Below are 24,240 nucleotides of genomic sequence, written 5' to 3'. Positions count from 1 at the left end.
TTTCTTAATTAATTGAAGATTAAACCTATGTATACTCTAAAATTCTCTCCTAATTCAAAATTCTCTGCTGATTATTGAGATTAAGCTTAGGGACACTAAGCTAATTAATTATTATATTATATTAGGGTTGAAATTACTCATTTTAGCCATAAATTAATGATAATTATACTAATTAAATTTAGATTAAGATAATATAATTATCAAAGCTATGTTAGATTTTCATTATGCTAGAAAAATTATCTTGTAATTTTTTGAGTAATGTTTATAATTAATTAAGCAGAATTACATTGTTTTTAAGAGAAAAGTAAGGGGGAAAATGATCAAATTAATTCAAAATGCCTTGAGATAATTATGAGAGGTAAAAAACATCTTATGAAACTTGTGATAATTATCTTAACTTCAGATAATTAGTTTAACTAATTATCTCAGCAAAATTACACTATTTTTAGAAAAAAAAATAAAAGAGAAAAAATAGCAAACTAATCCAAAATGCTTTGAGATAATTATCACACGTAAAACATATCTTATGGAACCTGTGATAATTATTTTAATCTCAAATAACTAGTTTAACTAATTATCTCAATAGAATTACACTATTTTTAGAAAAAAACAGTTTAACTAATTATTTTAATCTCAGATAACTAGTTTAACTAATTATCTCAGTATAATTACACAGTTTTTAGGAAACAATAAAATGGAAAAAATGGCGAACTTATCCAAAATGCTTTGAGATAATTATCAGAGGAAAAACACATCATATAAAACCCGTGATAATTATCTTTACCTCAGATTATTAGTTTAACTAATTATCTCATCAGAGAAATACTATTTTTAGAAAAAACACAAGGGAAAAATAGGAAACTAATCCAAAAATCTTTCAGGTAATTATAAGAGAAAAAATACATCTTTAAAAACCTGTGATAATTATCTTAACCTCAGATAATTAGTTTAACTAATTATCTTGATAAAAAAACACTATTTTCAAGAAAAAATAAAAAAGGGGAAAATAGAAGCTATGGAAAAAGTTATCATGCCTATTTAGGCAAATAAGAAATTTCTAGGTCAAAAATTTACCAATTAAAACTATAAATTTAACCTAGATTTGGGTAAAATTGGATACAAAGGTTAAGTTTAGCTTTTGGATTATTTATCTAATGATTAGACGTCCTTTTTATAAGGAATAAGAAGTTATGGCACCTAAAAGGACCCGAGCCAATCCTACATCTGATGATGAGGGCAGAGTTCTAAAAAGAACTAGAGCATCGCACAACATTGAAGCTGGGCCTAGTAGTAGGCCTATGGAGGATAGTCTTTAGACACCAGTACAGCAGCAGATGGCCGATCAGTCCCAGGTGGGTTTTCCATTATTCAATTAAGTCTTTAAATAGTTTAAGTTCTTTCATAAGTTATCATTGCATACATAAGGAGTGAGTAAGAATCAGAAAAGAAATAATTGACCAAAAACGGAAGGTAACTTCCAACGTGCATTTGTTTATAATGTAGGAAAGAATTGTTGGGTTAAAACTGGTTGAATTAGGAAAGATATGATGATTGATCATCCTTAAGACAGCTTGTCTCAAGACACCTCTGACTCCTTGGTATAAATTGATGAATACTAATGATGGCTTTCCAGCCACGGATAAGTCGGTTACCTCCATGAACATTGAGTTTCTACTCCGTGTCATGTCTTGATGTTTCTACATAAGTTAGGATACCGTTTTTTATCCTAGGGGAGCCGCCCGATTGTATGGGCAATGGTTTGAAGTATGGGCACCAGGAACCTTGGGTGGGGGTTTATCCACTCCGGATTGTGAATAAGGAATGGGTGCCGTTTTTCACCCTTAAGTGATCTGGAGACAAGAAGAGTACTGGTCATGGTTATTATGGACAATTTTTTGATTGACAGTACACTGTCTTAAGTTTAAAGATGTCTGTTTTCTAAAAGAATGCTTTCAATGCTGTCTTTAACAATTGATTGAAGGAATTACTGTGACGGAAAGTTATAAGAAACCATTATTTTAAATGTTAAAACAATATGATAGTAGTTAGAAAATAAATGAATCATGTGTGAGTGTTGGGTGGTAAGTGGGGATTGACTAAGGTTTTCAATCATGGACGGGTGGATCTGATTAGTCAGGTAACTATCCATCTCTGCACACTAAAACGTTTAGAAAACTTCTTCACTTGGAAGAGGAATCTACCAGCGGCTGTGCCCTCACATATGTTAGGGGGAAAAAAGCATTGGTTGAGGATACCTTAGCCAAATTTGTGGAAGTTATAAGGCCGAAATAGTTTTTTGGACTTTTAATATGTTGTCCCATTTCCTCTGCGAGATAGGACTAGGTCTTCTTCTAAGGCTATAGACCCAAGCCATTGTCAATGGTAAAGGTCTATTCCTTGGATTTTTCTTGTTTAGAGACTCTGATTTTTATAAGACCTAGAGACCTGTCAAGGATCCCATCTAGATCTTGATATTGGCGGGTTGGGGATCTCACAAGTGGTATTAGAGCATGTGTTAACTAAATCCTCGACCTAGGGAAAAGTTAAGGTGTTAGGTTGAAATAAGTGATCTTGATGAATTCAATTAAAGAGATATTTGATTTAAAAGAGAGAGAGAATTATTCCCATATTTGCAGGAAGATTTCCATCAGGCCTACTGCAAATCCATGGATTTCAACACTAGGTTAATGAAAGCTTGCCTATCCCGACACTATTCAATGCGAAAAAGCGTGATGAAATGGCTAGATAAGAGATTTTCTCCTTCCACTTGGAGGATCAGCTCGTCAGGATCTGGTGGAATTTTCTTCATTGATGCGGGAGAGCTAGAAGGTTTAGAACTAAATATGAAGAGACTTAAGTGGGCCAAAGATCTTCAAGTGATTGAAGTATACTTTTTCGTTGGAACGGAGAATCCAGAGGAAACCCTTGTAATAGATGATGTCCAAGTATCACAAAATCAGTGGGTGTTTGACCAAGTGTCTAAGGTAATCTACCCAGGTAGAATTAGACCCATAGGTGTAGGCCCTAGTTTTAATGGACCAAAAGATGTATATTTTGATCCTATATCTCATCCACCCAGAGTCCACAAGATTCTAGTATAGCATTGTCGTCACCCTTGTACATAGTAGGACCTTCATGGATTGTATTAAATCTTGTACATATGGTTCTCATGGGTATGCTATAAGCAGTTTTGTTTATGGTTTGGTAATTGTCTTCATCCTGTGTGCAAAATTTTTGAGTATGAGATAAGTTAAAAGCATAAGTAAGAGAGATTTCATCTGGTACTAAATTCCACTAATTCAATCTCAGGGAAATACTCGCGTAAATAGCCTTTACACTGTTGCTCAAGAGAAGAAATCATTACTAAAGCCAGTTCAACTCCCTACTTTCAAGGGAGAGGGACCCAATTTAGAGCGAGATGCCGAAGCACGATTAGATGCTATGGACGACTATTTTAAAACTACAGGAACTGCTCCGGAAAACCAAACAATGTTGGGTATGTTCTGTCTCAGCGGAGATGCCAAACTTTGGTGGAAGCAACACTGGAGAGATAATCCCACGAGTAGTCCATCTTGGGAGAAAATGAAGCAAGAAATCAAAGAACGTTATCTCCCTCCTGCACATCAGGATATCAAGATGAACGAGTTCTTTGGTCTACGCGAACTAGGACTTTCATTAGAGGAGTACTACACCAAGTTTTTGTCTTTACGACGCTATGCTCCCCAGATGACCATGGAGCAACAAATTGCCCGTTTCTGTCAAGGCCTCAACAACCCTCAGGGTACACGTCTCGAAGCCATGAGGCCTACATCAATACAGGATGCCCTTCTCAGGGCTAAGCCTCTTGCAGTTGAAGGAACCAACTCCATAAGGAACTATAATGGATTTAATAACTTTAGGGGAAGAACCAGGAAAACTTTCAACCAAGGATACCAACAACGTGGACTAGTTGCAGCAGTGAACTTGGAGAAGACCTTCCCAAACGTAGGTGCTATGGACAATCAAATGGGGCACTATAGAAATAACTGTCCTGAAGAGAAAAACCTTCGAACTACTGCTAGAGCCATTCCTCAAAATCAAGGAGATAATCTAAGAGGAGGTAGAAATGGAGGACGAGGTAGAGGAAGAGCAAGCGGAGCTAGATCTAATGCAATCATGGGAGAACCAACCTTATGAATGAGGAAGATAAGAGAGCCACTTGCTTGGCCACAATTATCAATCCTAGAGCTTTGTAAACCACTATCAATCAATAATATAAAGCTTTGAGTTACTTATATACTAAAATGATATACATGATTTTCTTTTCCAAAATTACTTAAGGAGTATAAAGATAAATTAGCATTCAATCAAAAAAATTAAGGTTTGAACTAGCGAATGAGGCAGAGGTTCTCGATAGTAAGAAAAGAATTTGAATTTTGAGAATGAGATAGTTATCAAGAAACCAACTCACATTCTTTGTGCACACGATAGCCTTCCTTGGAAAATGACATAGATATGAAAGTATTAAAGTACGAGACTAATAGGAAGCCGAAAAGAACTCTTGGTATGATACTTCTTAAAACCCTTTACATATTGTTGGTCAACCAGGTTAGAGCACAGAGGGGGTACCTCTGGTGCAATAGTGGAAGCTTGTGCCGAATGCAGATTGTTCAAGATGGCAAGAACACGCCGAGCGCATTCAGATTAGTAAAGCTCGAATACATGATACTTGTCAAACACTGATTGCTCTGAATGGTCAGTTAGATCGAGCGCGTTCATGATGACAAGGTGGATATATGGATCTTTTATGGAATTGATTTAACCTAGTTTTTGAGATGATACAAATGGTTTGTAAAGGTTTTTAAGATAAGCTCAGCACTAAGAGTTTCTTGGGGAAAAGTTGACTAGCAAGTAACTCCAAACAGATTGTATTCTCAATACTAGGGAAAGAAGTCTGCGAAACAGAGTAATTAGAGAACATTTAGTAAAATAGAGGAACTACCCCACTGAAGACGCCCCATGGGAGGACGAAGTATCACTTTCCAAAGGTTTCCCCAAATTCGGTTGAGATGAGGACATCTCAATTTCTTAAGTTGGGGTGATTGTAAGGTTTCCAGTTTCTAAAATCTTAGAAATTGTACAAAGCCTGATCAAATTAACTTGGTCATTAAGAAAACACTGTAGAATGATCCAACTATGGCAAATATTGGTATTTTTGAAACCGTAACCAGAGTTTTACTATGGTTAGAATTTTTCAGAACGAAATTCTGATAAAATCTGGAAAAGTTATGAGCTCTGAAAGATTACACTATGAATTTAATTAGTTAAGTAAAATTGAATGGTTTTAGTAATTATTAATGCTAAATACTTTTTATCCTAAGGTTCTAGAAATTGCAGATATTTCCAAAATTAATCATTAAAAGTCAACAAACTAGCAGAAAATCGATTCTGTGTATCTGGGGGACTGTGTGGGATAATGATGAATTTTCCCAGACTAGATTTAGCAGCAGGGGGCATTTTTGGAGCTGTAGGGCTGCTTAGGATACAAGTTACTGTCATTTCCAGCTTGTGAGTGCCCAGAAACCTATAAATATGACCCCTTGCTTCACAATTTCAAACAGACTCAGAGCTTTGGTATATTCTCTCTCATCTAGAGGGACCTGTACACTAAAATCACTAGAGAGCAAAGCTCTAGTTGGTTAATCAACGGTAATTAGCACTAACCTTTTTTAATTAATAAATCTAAGTTAACCTATTTACAATTTTCTTAATTAATTGAAGATTAAACCTATGTATACTCTAAAATTCTCTCCTAATTCAAAATTCTCTACTAATTATTGAGATTAAGCTTAGGGACACTAAGCTAATTAATTGTTATATTATATTAGGACTGAAATTACTCATTTTAGTCATAAATTAATGATAATTAAACTAATTAAATTTAGATTAAGATGAGATAATTATCAAAGCTATCTTAAACTGACATTATGCTAGATAAATTATCTTGTAATTTTTTGAGTAATGTTTATAATAATTAAGCAGAATTACACCATTTTTAAGAGAAAAGTAAAGGAGGAAATAATCAAACTAATCCAAAATTCCTTGAGATAATTATCAGAGGTAAAATATATTGTATGAAACTTGTGATAATTATCTTAACCTCAGATAATTAGTTTAACCAATTATCTTAGTAGAATTACACTATTTTTGGAAAAAATAAAAGGGGGAAAATAGCAACTAATCCCAAATGCTTTGAGATAATTATCAGAGGTAAAACACATCTTATGAAACCCGTGAGAATTATTTGAATCTCAAATAACTAGTTTAACTAATTATCTCAGAAGAATTACACTGTTTTTTGGAAAAAATAAAAGGGGGAAAGTGGGAAACTTATCCAAAATGCTTTGAGATAATTATCAGAGGAAAAACACATCCTATGAAACCTGTGATAATTGTCTTAACCTCAAATAATTAGTTTAACTAATTATCTCATCAGAGAAACACTGTTTTTAGGGAAAATACAAGGGGAAAATAGAAAACTAATCCAAAAAGATTTGAGGTAATTATCAGAGGACAGACACATATTTTAAAACTTGTGATAATTATCTTAACCTCAGATAATTAGTTTAACTAATTATCTTGATAGAAAAACACTATTTTCAAGGAAAAATAAAAAAGGAGAAAATAGTTAACTAATTTAAAAAGCTTTGAGATAATTATCATAGGAAAAATGCATCTTAAGAAACCAATGATAATTATTTTTATCTTAGATAAATAGTTTAACTAATTATATCAGAAGAAAAACACTATTTTTAAGGGAAAATAAAAGGTGGAAAATAGTAAACTAATCCAAAAAGCATTGAGATAATTATTAGAGATAAAACACATTTAATGAAACCCATGATAATTATTTTAATGACAGAAAATTAGTTTAGCTAATTATCTTAGTAGAAAATTACTATTTTTGAGGATAAATTGAAGGGGAAAATTAGCAAATCATGATATATGATTACATACTATTTATTAGAGTTAGATTACATGATAAAAAGGTCGTGATAATTATTTCAAAGTTAAAAACTTAGTATATATATTTATCTAAGTCAAATTATACTAATTCTAGTTGAAAACTAAAGAGGGAAATTAGTAAATCATGCTATATGATGACATGCTAATTATCAAATCTAGATTACATGATGAAAAGGCCATGATAATTATGTCAAGGTTAAAAACTTAGTATAGTTATTTATCTAAGTCAAAATATACTAATTCTGGTTGAAATTTAAAAGGGGAAATTAGTAAATCATGTTATATGATTACATTCTATTTATCAGAGTTAGATACATAATAAAGAGGTGGTGATAATTATGTCAAGGTTAGAAAAGTAGTATAGATATTTATTTAAGTCAAATTATACTAATTTTGGCTAAAAATTAGAGATGAAAATTAGAAAATTAAGTTGGAAAAGAATAAGATAATTACCAGAGGTAAAAAATATCCTTATCTGCTTGTGATCATTATATCATAGTTAATTAGTGAGTTTAGAAAATTATAATTGATTAAAAGTCTGATTTTTGACAAGACATTAATTGAAATAAATAGGACTTTGCGGTCAAAAGTTTTTAGGAAAATTATAGTAATTGTAAACCTGTGATATAAAGTTGAGAAAATGAAATCTTTGAGAGAAAATAAATAGAATAAATATTAAGCTCAAAATAAGCAGATTCCAAGCTTAAGATTCGATGGGGAAATTAGAAAAAAGATCTAGAAAATTATAAGAAAAATTAGGATAGCTTAGAAAACCCTTAGGGAAGCTGTGGAAAAAGTTATCATGCCTATTTAGGCAAATAAAAAATTTCTAAGTCAAAAATTTACCAATTAAGACTATAAATTTAACTTAGATTTGGGTAAAATTGGATACAAAGGTTAAGTCTAGCTTTTGGATTATTTATCTAATGATTAGACGTCCTTTTTATAAGGAATAAGAAGTTATGGCACCTAAAATGACCCGAGCCAATCCTACATCTAATGATGAGGGCAGAGTTCTAAAAAGAACTAGAGCGTCGCACGACGGTGAAGCTGGGCCTAGTAGTAGGCCTACGGAGGATAGTCTTTAGACACCAGTACAGCAGCAGATGGCCGATCAGTCCCAGGTGGGTTTTCCATTATTCAATTAAGTCTTTAAATAGTTTAAGTTCTTTCATAAGTTATCATTGCATACATAAGGAGTGAGTAAGAATCAGGAAAGGAATAATTGACCAAAAACGGAAGGTAACTTCCAACGTGCATTTGTTTATAATGTAGGAAAGAATTACTGGGTTAAAACTGATTGAATTAAGAAAGATAAGATTGATCATCCTTAAGACAGCTTGTCTCAAGACACCTCCGACTCCTTGGTATAAATTGAGGAATACTAATGATGGCTTTCGAGCCACCACGGATAAGTCGATTAACTCCATGAATGTTGAGTTTCTACTCCGTGTTATGTCTTAATGTTTCTACATAAGTTAGGATACCGTTTTTTATCCTAGGAGAGCCGCCCGGTTGTATGGGCAATGGTTTGGTGTTTGGACACCCGGAACCTTGGGTGGGGGTTTATCCACTCCGGGTTGTGAATAAGGAATGGGTGTCGTTTTTCACCCTTAGGTGATCTGGAGACAAGAAGAGTATTGGTCATGGTTATTATGGACAATGTTTTGATTGACAGTACCTGTCTTAAGTTTAAAGATGTCTGTTTTCTAAAAGAATGCTTTCAACGTTGTCTTTAATAATTGATTCAAGGAAACACTGTGACAAAGAGTTCAAAGAAACCATTATTTTAAATGTTAAAACAATATGATAGTAGTTAGAAAATAAATAAATCATGTGTGAGTGTAGGGTGGTAAGTGGGGATTGACTAAGGTTGTCAATCATGGACGGGTGGACATGATTAGTCAGGTAACTATCCATCCCTGCGCACTAAAACGTTTAGAAAACTTCTTCACTTGGAAGAGGAATCTACCAGTGGCTCTGCCCTCACATATGTTAGGAGAAAAAAAGCGTTGGTTGAGAATACCTTAGCCAAATTTATGGAAGTTATAGGGCCGAAATAGTTTTTTGGACTTTTAATACATTGTGTCGTTTCAGCTGCTGCGAGACAGGACTAGGTCTTCTTCTAAGGCTATAGACCCAAGCCATTGTCAATGGCAAAGGTCTATTCCTTGGATTTTTCTTGTTTAGAGACTCTGATTTTTATCAGACCTAGAGACCTGTCAAGGATCCCATTCCAATCTTGGTATTGGCGGGTTGGGGATCTCACATCTAGCACACGACCAAGGCACAAATGCATGTGGCTTTGGCACCCTATAAGCATCGGCGAATACCTTCGAAGGTTAACCGCTTGATTTTTTGGGCGTTTTGCACCCCGTTTTCACTCGTTTTTTGATGTTTTTAATGTCTTTTAACGATGGGTTTTTGGATTAGAGCGTGTGATAGCTTGAAACAAGCGTATCACTCAGGGGGTCCTGGTGTGCTTTACAACACATTCGGTTATTTGAAGCTCCGATGGTCCTCAAAAGGGTCGATTTTTACTTAGGTGTGAGGCTAAAATAAGTAAGTCCAAAGGGTGACTGAGGCCTGAACCTGGGCTTGGGCTTGGACTTAGGCTTGGGATTGGACTTTGGGAATGTTCTCGATCCGATCCTTCCTTTTAAATAATTTTTTTAAATTTTTAAAAAATATTTGGAGGATAAGGTCGTCGCGGTCGCGCCGCGCACGTGCGCACACGCACACCTAACCTACCTACTTGCAACCAACAGAGCTACTACTACACACTATTTAACACAGTACTAATAACTAATTAACTAATAGATCTACTTATTGCACCTTACAGATCTAACATTACAGATCTAATACCTTAAATCTAACACCTTATCAATAGAAAACAGTACATTACAAAAAAAATCTAACATCTTATTCACAAAAAACAATACATTGCAACAAAAACAAAGTTCACAAATCCTTCTCAACATCCACATGCCTTCTTTCCCTACCTTTCCTACATCTCACATTGCACCACAAAGCAGCATAGAGTGCTATACGAGCTTAGTGCAGGGCATCTCCCCGACAACGGTGCCAAAAATGTGTACATATGTCGCACGTGTCAAAGCAAGGGACTTGCCGTACACTATGTGCGAGCCACAAATGGCTTCAAGTACACAACCAGATTAATCTAGTAAGTTCAAGAGAGCAAGGGTGTGTCACTCACCGCCCTACGCTCGCCTTTGTGGAGGATTCCTAGCCGCGAAGAAGTGGGAGCTACCGTCGTGCCGTGCTCAACCGCCTTGCCGCCCCCGTACTGTCGCAATGCTCAATCTCTCTCTCTCTCTCTCTCTCTCTCTCTCTCTCTCTCTCTCTCTCTCTCTCTCTCACGCATACACACACACACACTCCTATCTTATTGCAGACATAGCAAGAACCACGAACATAATTGTCAATCCATGGGATAAAGATGACTTGACTAGTGCATAGAGGCTACAAGAGGATGTCAATCTCTTGGAAAACAATAGACAACTCGCATCTAACACAATCTACACTCAAATGACCTAAGTCATTAAAAGCTAATCGCTAATCGACAAATAAAACATGACCATTACAACATCAAACAACATCCGAATGTTATAAAACTTCTAGAACCAGTATATTTTATGGTCTCAAATCTCACTTTTGATGAAGTGCAAAAATTGCAATTATTAACAGTACCAGTGAGTTTTTGACCTAGTCGTTTTTGAGTCCGAATGCATCTAAAAAAGCTTAGCAATGATGCCCCAATACCCCGCCTATGCTTACTTTGTGATTTCCTAGCTTAAATTTCTACTTATGATGAAGTTAGGCCGTGGGTCGGTGACGCCAAAAGCTACGGTTTAACATGATATGTTTATGTCAATCCATAGAGCTCTTACCTGTGATTGCAATGCAATAGACGACACTTCAATGTGACAACCGAAAAGGGAGTAGGAAGCGCGAGAAGGAGAGAAGTGAGCGCTGTTAGCTTACGCTATGTTCTATTTTCCAACACTTGAAAATAACTTACAAAAATTGGCTTTTATACCTTAGCCAAGGTTTCTTTGGTCAAAAACTAATAATCTAGGAGCTCTAACTAAGGATAAATTGATACAATCTAGAAGCTTATAGCCCCGGCTTATTGATTACAATATCCACATAGAAAATAGGAGTTACAATATTTTTTATTTATCAAAAGAATAAGTGTTTTTACAATAAAAATCCCAAAAAATGTTACATGGGTTAACTTGCTGCTACTGTCTTTGGGGATATGAATGCTCACACAAAAACATTGCAACATGATACTCAACAATTTGATATGCCATATATTTCAAGGGATTTAAAGAAAGTTTACATATAGGATTGTACTGCAATGGATGAGAAAGAGTCGGATCACTATGGAAAGTTATGTCTAGACATGTGTTATAGCACGGGTATGCTCATTGGCAATGGTGTATCTTTGTGGAGTGGAACCAATGGATTTACATAAGAAAACATAATGGGGATAGTGTAACTGATTATATGCTACTCTCTGAATCCATCATGTATCGCATAAAGAGTTTTTTGTTTAACCAATGGACCCTGAAATCAGACCTTTGGACCTTATGTATTGACCTTGCATGTGGAGAAGCAACTAAGCATAATAATCTCAGCCAAAGGGAAGAGAATTTATCACTATGTACGGATTTCAAATGGGCACCAATGTACATTGAAATGGTTGAAAAAAAGTTATGGATGACAAAGCTTTAATATGATGCACCATTGGAAACTAAATGGGAAGCTTTCAAGAAAGTTATTTATTCTTGTGCAGAAGAATGCTTTTCCATAAAGCATGTCCATGGTATCAACAAAGATAGATCACGCAAAAGGTGGTTTGATAAAGAATGTCAAGATGCTCAAAAGTCCTTGATAAATCTTGATGCAACTATGGACAAAGACAACTATCAAAGTCAATTTCATACATACAAGACATTGATTCAAAAGAAGAGAAGAGGATGGGAAGTAAAGCAACATTTTTTTCAACTCTAAGAAAAGGCACATGCATTTGGAAAATTCTGAAGAAACTTGAGGGAAAAGCGAGTTGAAAATTTTGATAGCTTGAGTCTTGTGGAGATGTACACACGTTGTAGGCAGCTATATGAGTAACCAAATGCTGAAAAAATGTCATTTTATGGTTCACTACCTCTTTTTTACTATTGAGGATGTATGCGGCGGGCTTGAAAAGTTGGCCACTCGCAAAGCGGGAGATCTTCAAGGTATCAAGCTAGAGATGATTAAATGGATGGGAGATTTTAAACATGAGTGGATGTGTGATATGTTCAACCTTGCACTTCAACATGGTATACCTTATGATTGGAGTACTAATTGGGTCAAGCCTTTGCATAAAGGAGGGGATGTAACCAATGTAAACAACTACCGGACTATAATGATTAGGTCTCTTACGGAAAAGTTGTTTGGGTGCATAATGGAGATGAAATTGAGTGATTGGGTTGAAGAGAATAACAAGCGTTCAAAAGGACAAGCACGTTTTCAGTGACACCATAGCATCATTGATCATCTTGTCACTCTTCATGTTCTTATGGAGGAAAGTCGTTTGAAAGGCAAGTGATTGTATCATTGTTTTGTGGAGAAGGATGGAAGAACTCTAAGTGCTAAGTTAGTTTATGCTTGCGGTTTCTCGAATCTATGAGAAGGTGATGTGACAATTGTGCATGGGAAGAGAAATTTTAGAAATTTTTGGAAGCACTATTAGGGTTAAACAAGGGTGTCCGTTGTCATCAACTCTCTTTGGTTTATGATTCAATCAATTGGAATAAATGGTACTTGATTTTATGCAAGAAGAAGGCATTGAAGAGGTCACTATTTGCAATGCGGTAATCATGCTTTTGCTGTATGCGGATGATGTAGTTCTTCTAGCACACACTTTAGAAGATGCACAAAAGCTTATGGTTGTCCTTGAGAACTTTTGCTTCTATAGTGGGCTGATTGTGAATAAATCCAAAACAAAGGTTATGCTTGTGAAAACCAACCATAAGGAGAAGCCATGTATTGTGTACAACAATGAGACACTTGAAGTTGTTGAGAGCTTTAAGTACCTTGGACTTGAGGTTCTGGCCAATCACAAGTGGCATGATCATTTGGAAGTAGGTTAGAGAGCATACTATGCATTTTAGAACACGTGTAATGTGGGAAACATCAAGTATTGGGTTCTCAAGAAGAACATTTTTGACACATTGGTGACAGTGGTTCTTCTTTTTGGAGTTGAAGTGTGGGCTCAAAGTCTACTTGGAAAGTGTTTGAGAATGTCCAAAAATGTTTTCTTACAAGCTTTCTCCAAGTTAAGACACAAACACCATATATGCTCCTACTTCTTTAGTTGAGATCTCTTCCAATTGAGATTATTGGCATGGAAAGGGTTGTGGAGTACATGATGAAGATGTGTCAAAACCCCTCACATTGAATTCCTACAATTGCATAAGAAGCAAGCAAAAACAGTTCAAAAGATGCATAAAAGCAAGATCTTGAGCACGGAATGGATGCAAGACATAAATAAATGGTTTGGGAGATGGGATGCATTACACTTGCTACATGATGCCTCAATTGACTCACAAATGAATGAAGCTTTTCTACAACGCCAATGTATTACGGCTTGGGAGGAATCTAAAGGGTCACGCTCATACATTACACCACCCATATTGCCCCAAATTACAAAACCATGTTATGTGCTAATAGGGAAAACCGTACTCACACTTACATGCTTGAGCCTATCTCCTTGTCATCAATACACACTATCATAGCCATTCATCTTAGCTCTCACTCCCTCCGATGTGACACAGGGTGTTGGGGCAATGGAGAATAGTCAAATCAATTGTGCACATTATGCTCACTACAAGTTTGAGAGTCTGAGTACCACACACTACTAGAGTGCTCAGCTTTTGGTCACATCCGTTGACACAGGGTGTTGGGGCAATGGAGAATAGTCAAATCAATTGTGCACATTATGCTCGCTACAAGTTTGAGAGTCTGAGTACCACACACTACTAGAGTGCTCAGCTTCCTTCACATTGTTAGCCATGACTTAGACCTACACACTTTCCTCTCCCAACCACAATGTGGGCTACCCATTGCGACTCTCATCACCACAATTTTCAAGCATTGAGAGTCACTCATCAGCCACACACATACTACATCACATGTAACTTTGGTCCCATAGGTCATATTTGACCTTTGAGGATGATGATAAAATCTCTCTCTCTCTCTCTCTCTCTCTCTCTCTCTCTCTCTCTCTCTCTCTCTCTCTCTCTCTCTCTGTCTCTGTGTGTGTGTGTGTGTGTGTGTGTGTGTGTGTGTGTGCCGAGAGAGAGAGAGAGAGAGAGCCACTCTCACCCTCTATGTGCTCAATCTCTTTCAGCCACTCCCACCCTTTGCTCGTCCCCTTTCTCTTTCTCTCTCTCTATAGCTCCATACAACTGCAAATCCTAGATCTCTTTGTCCTAAGCCACAAACCCTCTCTCTCTCTCTCTCTCTCTCTCTCTCTCTCTCTCTCTCTCTCTCTCTCTCTCTCTCGCTACAGCCATTGGGTGCGAGGGCGGCATCCAACCTCCCATGGCTGCTTCATAGGCCTGCCCTCCTTGCCTATCCCAACTTGGAGGCAATAAGTCACCCCTAGAACCTACAACCTCCGGCTCCTACCCTTGCAACATGTGGCTCCTTGGTACGAGCTCCTTGCACCTGCAACCCTTTTTTTGCTTCTGTAACCTGCAATGAGTTTCTTCAGTTCCCATGCTCGAAGGCCTTTTTGTCGTTGTCACATGCACCTCCAATTTGCAATCTCCTATCAAGGGTAATACTCCTCAAGAGGTGTTCCCCACTGAGTCCAAACCGGGAGCACTTGCAAGTCCCATGTCAAAATCCAAGGGAGTATCCTTGAACACCGAGAGGAACCCAATTTTTTGTATCCCCTATCAGGTGAACCCATTTGGTTGTATCCAAGCCAAACTCAAAGAGTTGAAAGTAGAGAACGGAGAGCTGACTCAGATGCCTCAATGTCGTTTAAGCCCGACTCCAATCTTGCAAATCTCAAAAACAAGCGGGCACATACTACATTCTAGCCAAAACTAAGGAGGTAGACCACACATTTACAACAAATGTGGCCTCATTAGCCACTCAAATTCAAGAAAATGCTGCCACCTTCCTCTGAAAAGTGGAGGAGTGCTTGCAAGAGCGTCATCATTGCAAAGGTCTCGCATTGGCTGTTACGAGACTGGGCACCCTCCTGTTGTAGTGGTTAACTACAATTGGGATAGCTGGGCGTAATGGTTAATTATGTGCTGTCTATTTATTTTACTAATTGAGTTGATGATGATTTTGTAGAGTGGAATGCGAGGAGTTGATGAAGAGGCGACGACAATTACTCTTGGCCATTTTATATTTGCACAGTATCTTAGAACATCATTTCAATAAGCCACTATGGCTCTGTAAATAGTTGTAGTGGGAACTCCCCTTATGGGTCATGCAAGAACTAATGACCTTCACTCATTTGCAAAAGTAAAGTGGTTGTAAAAAGAGGGGCCTCAATTTTTGGCACCTTAAACTCAAAATAATATATTAAATACCAACTCCACAAGAGAGGTGCAGTGGAGTTTGGGGTAGATTTAGGCCTTTCTCTTGCAGATTCTCTTCTCTACTCTCTTAAGCTATGGTTATTTGTTGTGTACTCTCTAATCTAGTCTCCATCTCTTATACATCTCTTACACTCTCTTACAAACATGTCTATGTCAATTCTATGTTTACTGTGTGTGTGTCATAGTCTAGGTGAGTGTGTGTGCTTGGAAATTGGAAGAAGAGGTGCAGAGGTTGATGGTGATTGCTTGGAAGCTTGTGTTGAATATTTTAAGCGGTTGATCTCCCCCTGTTCTTACAACAGTGGTATTAGAGCGAGGTGATGCTCTTGGAAACACGACGACCATGGAGATAAAGATGCAAATTGAGATTTGAAGCCTTTGGAATTCTCTTCAAAGAACAACAATTCACAACCATGGAGATTCTCTTGATCAATCATTATAGCTAAGTTTAATTTTGTTTATATATTTTTATGTAATTTATTTCCAAGGTATTTAGATCTTAAAAAGTGCCTCTTACATCCAAATCGATGACAAAAATCAATATTTGCTCCCTCATTTATGTCTTGGTGCAAAGGGGAATAGCTTTTCAATAAGCCTAAGAGAGAGAAAACAAACTAGATCTGAGAATAAGCGTGTCAATATTGCATGAAGCATCAAGATCGCTATGATTGAATCCAATTAATTTTTGCGAATGTTGTGATTACATATGGTAAGCTTTGATCCGGATTCAATCCATAGCTAGTGATGAGGTAGAATAGGTTGAACTTAAAATAGAGATAGAGACTCTCCAGGAAGATTCTAAACATCTATTGATGGATAGTAGTATATATGGAATATTCATAAAGAAGCAGGTGGAGAAAATTGGGAAAAAAAGCGATATAGGCAAATATTGGTGCTGCTGTAGAAGAAGAAAAGAGGAAATTGGAAGGTTTGCCGAGATAATTTCAAGAGACAGGCATTCAACCAGTAAAGATTTTTGAACGGACGTCTTTGCAGTCACCATTCTCAACACAAAGAAAATTTCTCACAGTTGTGGGAACAAGCCTCAAAGCATGTGCTGTCAGCCAATTTACTGTTATAAAGTACATTGATTTTGTAGCTATTGCGCTATTGTCTTCTTCCCCTGCAATCGAGCCCAAATCACTCGATGCACGAGGCATTGCAGGCTTTGATTCGGTCCACACTGCAGTCCCTACCTTCTTCTAGCTCTCGGCATCACCAAAACGCACTGAACCTGTTGAGAATAAGGTCGCCTTGGACCGTTGGTAACCCCCTGGTCGTGCTTGCAGGCTGAAACTGCCGCTGCAGACCGCCCTCCTCATCTCTCACTCTCGCGCACTGTCTGCGTCCGGCTCTGGTCGCTGCTTTATTTCCTCCATGCATTCACATGCAACTTAAGTGGTGCTTATTAAAGCACTGACCGTCCGCCACTCGCCATTCCTTTTGGCTGCCCACTCAGCTCAAGGACTCACAGTCCTTAAGGGTGCAAGCACCCCTCGTTTTCAGCCTATTGGCCGGTTACCAAATGCGATAACAAAATAAGGCCCTCCCCTTGGTCTCGAGTCACCTTTCCCCCCCCACCCCCTCGAATACTTGGTTGAACACCCGTATTCGTGAAAGATGTGTCTCATCTTAATATCGTGCCATTTTCAATTTCGAACAAATGCCATTTGAGGGCATAGAGTAAAGGAGAAATTCGCCCCAAAATAGAGAAAGATAGTGTACAAATTCAAAAGAAAAAAGAAAAATTGATAAATAATAGTTATATATTAGCCGTCCACTCTCATTAACCCTGGTCGCTTCACCATAAACTTAGCATCTACCCTCAATTATGAATGCCTTGCCCCCCCCCCCCGCCCCCCAACAACCTTAAAGATGACTTGTCAACCGTCCATGCTACCTAGGCCATTCTAGCACTAGCCACCCGACTACCATTTGAGGAAAAGAACTCGAATGACTTCTTAGATTTTTTTTTATTTTTTTTTTGAAACTAGATCTACCAAGAACCTCGTAGGAAATCTCTATAGCTCTGAAAACTTTCACACCCTTAATGCATAAAGCCACCAATCGGTCACCCATCAAGGCCTTTGACACTAGCCTCCTAAGTCAATGCATCTCGGCTCACAAGAGCTCAGACCTAGTTTCAAAATTCCAAATTTCAGTGAACAACCAAATAGAAAAGCTAACTTACACATCATTTGCGACATCAAAATTATCATTCCAAAAGAACTTGGAAGTAGTAGCTTGCTTTCTGATGATTACCCTTAGGACCATGTTCAAAAGCTCTCAAAGCAGACAGAAACCACTCAAAAGGCTTGCAAGACAGCCTACTAGATTTGACAACCAGGTAAATTAATCAAAATTTATTACATTTTATTGAATTTTCTTGAAAACATGTGTTTTAACAAGTTTTATCGGATGAACTTTGTGTTATTAACTCTCTATGGAGTTTTCTCTATTTATAAGTTGCAGAGATGGCACCCAGAAGACAGTGGAAGAATCCACTAACCACATGTCTGTATTTGAAGCCATTTGGATTGGACAACCTGACCATCAAAAATCAAATCTCTGTATTGAAGTCAATTCATGAACGAAGAGCTTGAGATAATATGAATTATTTTATTTTTAGTTTTGATGCCAATTTTAAACAGGTATCCTAAAAGTCTATGCCGATTTCTGGTAATGTATCTCTTCTTTTATTTTTCATCGACCATTGTTGCTTCACTCTATAGTTGTTCATATCTCATGCATTTATAAGCTGATGCAATATATTCATTGATTCCTATATTCACGATTTTATGAATTTTCTCTTCCCATGTATTTGGAAGTTATCCAAATACCAAGACAAGGGATAAGACACTTGATTGTGGTGAAACTAATCACGTTCCATGCCGGATGTATGTCGGTGAATATAATTTGTAAGTTCTCTCCCTTCTATATTTTTAGAACAAATTTGCTATTATTCATTCGTTTGTTATCATTTATGTATCATTACTTGGCAACTGTCATCTATCATTGATAATTCCATATTATGTGTTTTTCAATCTCCATGCTACTAATCATGGCACAAGGCTTTTTTGTTAGTTCTAATGTTGATAGATCACAAATACAATTACCTGTAAGTACAAAATTCTCTCGAGAATTGTGAGCTTCAAACACCAGATTTACTATGGTTTACATTCTTTTCAAAAAATTGAATGCCAACTCATTAAGTTGCTAAAATGACATCATTACTTTATTTACTATTAGTATGCTAACTCTATTTCTCTATAGAAACATGTTTGTATAACAAAATACACCAATTTCTTCATAATCGCATTTACTTATTTGATAGAAAAGTGAAGTTTAACCCGTTGCTATGGTATTGCATATCTTGTAGCTTTGGGCTTACTAGCCCTAGCAGTATATGCTGGACATAAGGACTCTTAAAATCTTGTGCATTCTCCGTATCCTCATCTCATGCTTGGATACTCCCTATATTTTGGGTCATGGTTTTTATTTAAGCAAGAAGCCTAACCTTCTAATGTATTTTAATAGTTAATTACCTTCACACAGGCACATTCACAATACTTTCCACATCATTATTTTATGACCATTCAAAGGACCCCTACCTACACACCACATTTATGAAGACCCACCTTCACTTCTAGACCAAGAAGAGCACCTTATCCCTAACCAAATAGTTGATCATGAGACTGAGGACAGTTGTTATCCCTCGTGGAGGGATGTTACGAGACTGGGCACCCTCCTCTTGTAGTGGTTAGCTGCAATTGGGATAGCTCGGCGTAATGGTTAATTATGTGCTGTCTATTTATTTTACTAATTGAGTTGATGATGATTTTGTAGAGTGGAATGCGGGGAGTTGATGAAGAGGCGACGACAATTACTCTTGGCCATTTTATATTTGCACAGTATCTTAGAACATCATTTCAATAAGCCACTATGGCTCTGTAAATAGTTGTACTGGGAACTCCCCTTATGGGTCATGCAAGAACTAATGACCTTCACTCATTTGCAAAAGTAAAGTGGTTGTAAAAAGAGGGGCCTCAATTTTTGGCACCTTAAACTCAAAATAATATATTAAATACCAACTCCACAAGAGAGGTGCAGTGGAGTTTGGGGCTAGATTTAGGCCTTTCTCTTGCAGATTCTCTTCTCTACTCTCTTAAGCTATGGTTATTTGCTATGTACTCTCTAATCTAGTCTCCATCTCTTACACATCTCTTACAGTCTCTTACAAGCATGTCTATGTCAATTCTATGTTTACTGTGTGTGTGTGTGTGTGTGTGTGTGTGTGTCATAGTCTAGGTGAGTGTGTGTGCTTGGAAATTGGAAGAAGAGGTGGACAGGTTGATGGTGATTGCTTGGAAGATTGTGTTGAATATTTTAAGCGGTCGATCTCCCCCTCTTCTTACAACATTGGCCGTTTTCATCCGTGGCTTTCCTCCCACTTGGTGGGAAGAGGGTGAAAACTTTCCTACCACTCAATTCAAGCTCAACAAGGCCATCCAACCTGTCAGAACCCGTCAAGTTCAATTTTTCCACCATTGAATGTGTGTGTACATTGCAATCGCACCAATCAAGGGAGCCTTGTCTTTAAAACTAAAGAGGACCACACAAAACTTCTAAGAAAGCTTGCCTTTTAAAGGGCACAATGATCTGGATTAGTGAATCTTTCACGCCCATGCAACTCGAGATGAAGAAACAAGAGCTACTAAAGGTAAGAGAAGCACATGTTGCAGGTAAATGGGCCATCTACCATGGTAGTAGAGCCATCATTGAGGAGGTTTGGGGACAAAAAGCCCCCTAGAATCCTCTTGTATCCTCTCCCTCTTTTTATAGGCACCTCAATCTCATAAGCAACATGTGTTACAATTTTGTTGTAAATGCCTCTAACTATCTTCCTCCCCCCTCCCTTTTCCACATTTGCCTTTTTTGTTTGTAAAACTTGATACCCTCTTTGTCAAAAAATTGCCTTTGTATGCTTGTTTTTGCGGTCCCATGGGTCATATCTGACCTCTGAGGATGATAAGGAATCTATCTATCTATCTCTCTTTGAGAGAGAGAGAGAGAGAGAGAGAGAGAGAGAGAGATTTTATTATCGTCCTCGGAGGTCAAATATGACCTATGGGACCAAAGTTACATGTGATGTAGTATATGTATGGCTAATGAGTGACTCTCGATGCTCCAAAATTGTGGTGATGAGAGTCGCAATGGAGAGCCCACACTTTGGTTGCGAGAGGAAAGTGTGTAGGTCTAAGTTATGGCTGAAAATGTGAGAGAAGCATGTTCGGATGTGACCAAAAGCTGATCACTCTAGTAGTGTGTGGTACTCAGACTCTCGTACTTGTAGTGAGCATAATGTGCACAATCAATTTGACTCTTCTCCATTGCCCCAACGCCCTATCTCGCATCGAAGGAAATGGGAGCTAAGCCGAATGGCTGCGATAGTGCGTATTGCCTACAAGGGGCCCAGGCTCAAGCATGTAAGTGTAAGTACGGTTTCCTTTTTCAGCGAAGAACATGGTTTTGTAGTTGGGGGCAATATGGGTGGCGTAATGTATGAAGCGTGACCCACCAGATTTCTCCCAAGCCGTAATACATTGGCGTTGTAGAAAAGCTTGATTCACTTGGGAGTCAATTGAAGCATCATGTAGCAAGCGTAATGCATCCCATCTCCCAAACCACTTCTTATGTCTTGCATCCATCCCGTGCTCAAGATCTTGCTTTTATGCGTCTTTTGAACTTTTTTTCTTGCTTCCCATGCAATTGTAGGAAGTCGATGTGAGGGGTTTTGACGCATCTTTACCATGTACTCCACAACCCTTTCCATGCCCATAACCTCAATTGGAAGACATCCCCACTCAAGAAGTAGGAGCATATATGGTGTTTGTGTCTTCACTTGGAGAAAGTTTGTAAGAAAACGGTTTTGGACATTCTCAAACTCTTTCCAAGTAGACTTTGAGATGCTCCTGCACCACACTTCAACTCCATAAAGAAGAACCTGTGTCACCAATGCATCAAAAAGATACTTCTTGAGTACCCAACACTTGACGTTTCCCGCATTACACATGTTCGCAAATGCATAAAATGCTCTCTTTCCCGCTTCCAAATGACATAGCACATTCATGCCACTTGTGATTGGACAGAACCTCAAGGTCAAGGTACTTAAAGCTCTCAACCACTTCAAGTGTCTCATTGTTGTACACAATGCATGGCTTCTTCTTATGGTTGGTTTTCACAAGGATAACCTTTGTCTTGGATTCATTCACAATCAGCCCACTATGCAAGCAAAAGTTCTCAAGGACAACCATAAACTTTTGTGCATCTTCTAAAGTGTGTGCTAGAAGCACTACATCATCCGCATACAACAAAAGCATGATTACTGCATTGCAAATAGTGACCTCTTCAATTTCTTCTTGCATACAGTCAAGTACCATTTGTTCCAATTGATCGATGCATAGACCAAAGAGAGTTGGTGACAACGGACATCCTTGTTTAACCCCAATAGTGCTTACAAAATTTTTTGAAATTTCTCTTCCCATGCGAATTGACAAATCACCTTCTCATAGATTTGAGAAACCGCAAGCATAAATTAATCGCTTGCCTTTCAACCGGCTTTCCTCCATGAGAACACGAAGAGTGACAAGATGATCAATGGTGCTATGGCATCGATAAAAACCCACTTTTCCCTTTGCACGCTTGTCACTATCTTCAGCCCAATCACTCAATTTCATCTCCATTATGCACCCAAACAACTTTGCCATAAGAGACCCAATCATTATAGTCTGGTAGTTGTTTACATTCTTTGCATCCCCTTCTTTGTGCAAAGGTTTAACCCAATTAGTACTCCAATGATAAGGCATACCATGTTGAAGTGCAAGGTTGAACATATCACACATCCATTCATGGGTAAAATCTCCCATTCATTTGATCATCTCCGGCTTGATATCTTGAAGATCTCCCACTTTGTGAGTGGCCAACTTTTCTAGCCCACCGCATACATCCTCAATAGTAAAAAAAGAGGGCATACATAAAAGTGAACCATAAAATGGCATTTTTTCAGCATTTGCTTGCTCATATAATTGCCTGCAATATGTGTACATATCCAAAAGACTCAAGTTACCAAAATTCTCAACCCGCTTGCCCCTCAAGTTTCTCCAAAATCTTCCACATGCATGTGCCTTTTCTTGGACTTGAAAAAGTTATTGTTTTACTTTCCATCTTCTTCTCTTCTTTTGAATCAATGCCTTGTATGTATGCAAATGACTTTGATAGTTGTCTTTGTCCGTAGTTGCATCAAGATTTATCAAGGACTTTCGAGCATCTTGACATTCTTTATCAAACCACCTTTTCCGTGATCTATCTTTATTGATACCATGGAGATGCTTTATAGCAAAGCATTCTTCGGCACAAGAACAAATAACTTTCTTGAAAGCTTTCCAAGTAGTTTCCAATGGTGCATCATATTGAAGCTTCTTCATCCATAATTTTTGCTCAACCATTTCAATGTACATTGGTGCCCGTCTGAAATCCATACATAGTGATAATTTCTCTTTCCTTTGGTTGAGATTATCATTCTTAGTTGCTTCTCCACATGAAAGGTCAATACATAAGGTGCGATGGTCGGATTCCGAGGTCCATTGGCCAACAGAGAGATAAAAATAATTTATACAATGTGTCCCCTCTCTCTCTCTCTCTCTCTCTCTCTCTCTCTCTCTCTCTCTCTCTCATTATCAAGTGGGCACGTGTTTTGGTGTATCAAGGTGATTTTCATCTTAAAGTTGTGTCAGTCGATCTTGTTGTAAAAGTGTTTTAGTGTGTTTTCATTGCTTAATTCTTGTCCATTGTAAGAGGTATTGCGGTGAGAGATTTTGTTTAACCCTAAGACAATGTGTGTGTGTGTGTGTGTGTGTGTGTGTGTGTGTGTGTGTGTGTGTGTGTGTGTGTGTGTGTGTGTGTGTGTGTGTGTGTGATGGCAAGGTTTAAAATTCACCAAGGATTGATCTAACTTCATGCAAGCTCCATGATAGGGGCATGATAGCATCAGAACAAATAACATCACTTTGCAAGTTGCAAATAAGACATTGCACAATCTCCCTTCCTCTCTCTCTCTTCCCTGTGCTCTATATCTTTCTTGCTCCACTTGATGTGTGTGTTTGCATAAGTTTTCTTGTGTGTTTTGTGGTGCCTTTTCTTAGGTCATGAAAAATATCTTGCATCCTAGTTTGCATCCATATCTAGGTGGTGCCCCTTTTTTTTGTTTGGGTTTGGCTATGGGTTGCCCCAGCCCCAATTGAGCAACACAAGAGCCTTGAGGAGTGTTTAGAGGTTGCTTCTCTTGTTCCGCTCCCCGATGGCCTCACTCATTAAATTTCACATTGGTAGGCATATGGTAAGGCTTCAAATCTACTTAGTTGAATATGTATAAGGTCTAGACGACAATGTCTTGAACTCAAGGCCCAGAGAGAGAGAGAGAGAGAGAGAGAGAGAGAGAGAGAGAGAGTCCTCTATAAGAATCGTAGCTCTCGCTAGCATCATGATCTTACACTTAGCGACATGCAAAGCCAAAATCTATAAATGCAACACACGACCTTCG

The sequence above is a fragment of the Adiantum capillus-veneris genome, chromosome 19 (assembly GCF_014529385.1).
Source record: "Adiantum capillus-veneris isolate H3 chromosome 19, ASM1452938v2, whole genome shotgun sequence".
Lineage (NCBI taxonomy): Eukaryota > Viridiplantae > Streptophyta > Polypodiopsida > Polypodiales > Pteridaceae > Adiantum > Adiantum capillus-veneris.
Note: the sequence above shows the minus strand (reverse complement) of the source record.